We start from the raw sequence: 5,282 nt of genomic DNA on the forward strand, positions 1-5,282 counted from the left end.
ATTTTCCCTAATAGGTGAACTATCTATCCATAGTTTAAGAATAAAAATATTGAAGGCGAAAAAAAACAGAAAATGGAATAACATGTAATAACAGTAAAAGAACCGTTACAAGGACATCGCGACAATCGACACACTAACAGCAAACACAATGAAAGAAAAATCTGCAATGATTTTGCGCAGTGCCAACTTCGAATAATAACAAATACAACAGATGTGCGAATTTCTGCGATGGAAGCACGAAACGATGGACTGAAAACGACAAATTTTGTGAATGAAACTCGTTTGCGAAATTATTAGCTCTGCAACGTAGCACAGTCAGCAGCGCTGCACTACTTACGCTGCTACTTAGCAGCAACACAAAATTTTCTTTTCGTACTCAACGCAAAACACACAAAATGTGTACAAAGTACACGCGCCAGCATCAACTAAGCAAATCGTATGGCTACGATTGCTTGGAAAAGCGTGGGCAGCACTCATACATACAAATGCAAATGTATATTGTGCTTGTACATCGCAAGCATAGTTAAGCTTTCCATTAGCGTTGGAAGTAGTTGGAAGAAGGCGACTTCGCTTAGCGACGCTGACCCACAAATGTTCGGCTGGCTGATAATACTCATGAAATCGAAATTGTTGTTTTTTTTTGCACGCTGCAAGCACAGTGTATGCAAAAAGTAAAAATAGTAAATATTATGTTGAAATAGAACGGGCGAAGGAGAAATAAAAATAAAAACCAGAAATATTTTGTAATTGTATTTTACTGTTTGAATTTTTTATTTGTTTTGTTTTTATTTTCGTTTTGAGTTTTGTATTTTTTATAATTTTTTCATGTTTTGCTTCTGTTAGCGGCTGATATGTGTACGTAGCGAAAAGGGATGACGGACAGTGATTATGGCAGTACACTCGCATGCCAGTAGATTATCTTCATTTGAAGCATTACACTGCTAAGATGGTGCATATTTTTAAGCGAATTTGTGCTTCATTGTGCGAGATGTTGATATGTGTGTATATATAACATATATATATGTATGTGTGTGTTTAATAAGCACATACTTATTTCACATATCCAAATAAGTAACTCATACACAAAGTAGAAAACATTTTTTTAAACAAGGGAAATTGTGATTAAAAATAACAGTCAATGTTAGACCTATATTTTAATACTAATCCTCTATATATATAAAAATGAATGTTGTCTGTCTGTCTGTCGTCTGTCTGTACTCGATGGATCCAAAAACCATATATTCAATCACCGTAAAAATTTTGGAAATTATTAGGTGTATCTCCGGGAAGGTTTTGGCAAATTTTTATTAAAATTAGAGTTGGGGTTCTAGGTTCGTTCAATTAGTAATATTTTGGTAAAAGTGTATTCTGTAATAGATATAATTTCCAATATCATTTAAAACAATCAAGCAATCCTATATTGTTAGATTGTGAGAATTCAGTTTAGTTTTTACATTCATACAGTGTGTTTGAGTTTAGTTTTGAGTAAATATATTAAATGAAATACAATAATATATTTAATTTAATTTAATAAAATCGGAAGGAAATACGTTTTATTTAACACCACAATTATGCCACCAAAGCGAAGTGCCATTGGTCGACACAAATCAAGCAAAAAGGAGAAGAGAATGTGGTGAGAATCAACAAAGTAGGCTAAAATTGTCAGATTCTCTGATATTTAAAAATATTTTATTTAAAAATATTTATTCAGATTTTTTCAGTCAGTTGGTCAGTCAGTCAATTAGTTAGTGTTTCTAAAGTTGTATTAAAAATAATAAAAGTTTGTGTTACAATAAATACTGTTTTTTATTAATAAAAGCTATTTGGTTATTGTAATCACAACATTGGTGACCCCGACACAAAAAGGAGTTGTAAGTTATTATCAAGCCCAACATTAGCAAGCAAGATGACTAACCGTGAGGAAGAAGATTTTTTCCGGCAGAAGGAGAAAGTCGCACTGACAAGGAGGTATACCGGGTTTCAGTTAAGCCGATGATGTTTTCTAGAGAGCATCCGGACCTTTTTTTTCTGCAAATGGAAGCACAGTTCAGGAATGCGGGAATAACGAAAGATGATACAATGTTCGACCATGTAGTAGCAAGTTTAGAGCCGAAATACCTGGAGTGCATAGTTGATGTGATTCGAGATCCACCGAAGGTGTTGAAATATGAGACGTTGAAGAAACGGTTAATTTATGAATTCACAGAATCGGAGCACAAAAGGCTGCGTAAGTTGCTGACAGAATTGGAGCTAGGTGACATGAAACCAACTCAATTGCTGAAGAAAATGAAGGAGATGGCCGGCAATTCAATGAATGATGTACTAAAGTCATTGTGGTTACAGCGACTGCCAGTGGGAGTTAGAACAATCGTAGCTGCAGTGGAAGGTGATTCTGCACAGTGGGCCAAAGTGGCTGATAAGGTATTTGAGGTACAGGAAACAGAAACGGTTTGTGTAGTTCAAAGGAATGAACCGAAGGAGATGAGGAAGGAAATTGACGAGTTGAAAGTCATGATAAATAATTTGGTCATTCAGTTGGGCAAAAGAGGAAGAAGCAATGACAGAGATCGTGGAAAAGGGCGATCATCAAGTGCTAGAAGAGGTAATATCTGTTTTTATCATCGGCGGTTCAAGGAGAGGTCCACAAAATGTGTTCAGCCTTGCCAGTACAAACCACCGCAAAACTCAGCGGAAAACTAAACACCACTTCACGTCTGACGGCGAGTGAAGTGGCAGAGGGTAAAGCATGCCGTTTGTTCTTCAAAGATAAAAAAACAGGTATAAATTATCTAATAGACACAGGCGCGGAAGTTTCAATTTTGCCAAAGAGAATGCAGCCTGAAAATGAAGCCACGCAATATTATTTATACGCAGCAAACGGAGCGAAAATTAGCACGTATGGAACGAAATTAGTGCAAGTCAATTTGGGGTTGCGCAGACAGTTCCTGTGGGAGTTCCTAGTGGCGAAGGTAAATCACCCAATAATAGGGGCGGATTTTTTGAATAATTTTGGTTTGATAGTTGACCTGAAGAACAGGAGAATTTTAGATGGCATTACAGGTCTCCAGGTAATGGGTTCGAAGAGAGAGATGCACTGCGTGAAGCTAAGCACAATTGATGCGACTAGCCCGGTACATAACATTCTGCGGGATTATAAAGAGATAACGGAACCGGCTACTAGTAATAAGGTGGCCACGAAGGTTACGCTAGTAGAGCATCAAATTGTTACCAAGGGACAGCCAGTGTATGCAAAACCTCGGCGGTTAAATCCTGAAAAATTTGAAATTGCGAGAAAGGAATTTGAATTTATGACGAAACAAGGTATTTGTAGACCAAGTAACAGCAATTGGGCAAGTCCGTTGCATTTAGTGGCGAAAAAGGATGGTAAGTGGAGACCGTGTGGTGACTATAGGAAGCTTAATTCAATAACACTACCAGACCGGTATCCAATACCCCATATACATGATTTTACTCGCATATTGTACAATAAGAAAATTTTCTCAACCATTGACTTGGAAAAGGCCTACAATCAAATTCCGATTGCTGAGGAGGATCGACCTAAAACGGCGATAATAACCCCGTTCGGCTTATATGAGTTTAACATGATGACTTTTGGTTTATGCAATGCTGCGCAAACTTTCCAAAGGTTTATGAATGATGTCCTAAAGAATCTGAGTTATGTGGTAACGTACATTGATGATATATGTATAGCATCAGCTGATGAAAAGGAACACGAAATACATTTAAGAGAAGTGTTCAAACGATTAAGTGATCATGGTCTGAGAATCAATCTGGGAAAGTGTGTGTTTTTTATGAAAGAAGTTACCTTCCTGGGTCATGTGATAAATGGGGATGGAATTAGACCTATAGCTGAAAAGGTAGAAGCGATAAGAAATTTTAAAAAACCGAAGGAAGTACGAGAGTTAAGAAGGTTCATTGCTTCAATTAATTTTTACAGGCGTTTCCTCCCGAATGCCGCAAAAAATCATGGCATCCTGCACGCGCTATTAAAAGGAAATAAGAAAAATGATAGATCTCTGATTGATTGGACAGCAGAGGCCGAGAAAATATTTGAAGTGTGTAAGAATAATCTGGCGAATGCTGCAATGCTAGCACACCCGGCTCCGAATGCGAAACTGGTGCTAAATGTGGATGCTAGCAATGTTGCAGTAGGAGCAGTGTTGCAACAGCTTATAGATGGACAGATGCAACCGCTGGGATTCTATTCCAAAAGGCTGACAGAGACTCAAAAAAGATATAGTACTTATGACCGCGAGCTACTTGCTATATATATGGCGGTCAAGTATTTCAGGTACATGATTGAGGGCAGGAATTGCACTGTGCTAACGGATCATAAACCGATTACATTTGCTTTCTTACAAAGATCTGAAAAAGCATCAGAACGTCAGTTACGCCATTTAGATTTTATCGGGCAGCTGACAACAGATATTCAGCATATAGCAGGCAGCAAAAATACGGTCGCAGATGCTTTATCTCGAGTCGAAAGTGTAGTGGCTGGAGTTAGACGATCACTAGACTATGATAAGTTGGCAGAAGCTCAGAAAGTTGACCAAGAGATGAACGAGTTGATAAGAAACTGTACAGCGTCATCTCTGGAGCTCAAGTTGGTAGAGTTAATTACAGAGGGTGTTTCTGTGTATTGTGATGTATCCGGAAAGAAACCGAGACCGTTTATTACAAAGTCCTTCCGAGCGCAAGTGTTTGAAATGTTACACAATTTAGCTCATCCTGGTAGAAAAGCAACTATAAAACTAATAAGTTCTCGTTTTTGTTGGCCTAAAATGAAGACTGAAATAAGTCAAATGGTGAAAACATGCATGGCATGCCAAAAGTCAAAAATCCAGCGGCACAACAGGACTGTGTTGCAGGATTTCAACGCTCCTGATCAACGTTTTGAGCATGTTCATATTGATATCGTGGGACCTTTGCCCTATAGTAATGGTATGCGGTATTGCCTGACATGCATTGACCGGTTTTCAAGGTGGCCGGTGGTGGTACCATTGGCGGAGATTACGGCAGAATGTGTGGCTGAGGCTTTAATTAAGGATTGGATAGCGCATTATGGTGTGCCGAAAAGGATTACGACAGACCAGGGACGACAATTTGAATCCAAGCTTTTCGATGAGCTAGCCAAAATTTTGGGGTGTGAAAGGCATCGAACTACAGCATATCATCCACAGTCAAATGGACTTGTCGAACGTTTTCATCGCACGCTAAAGTCTGCACTGAAGTGTAAATCAAGTGTTGAATGGACAAGGGCC

This window comes from Teleopsis dalmanni, chromosome 2 (genome assembly GCF_002237135.1).
Source record: "Teleopsis dalmanni isolate 2A chromosome 2, ASM223713v2, whole genome shotgun sequence".
Taxonomy (NCBI): domain Eukaryota; kingdom Metazoa; phylum Arthropoda; class Insecta; order Diptera; family Diopsidae; genus Teleopsis; species Teleopsis dalmanni.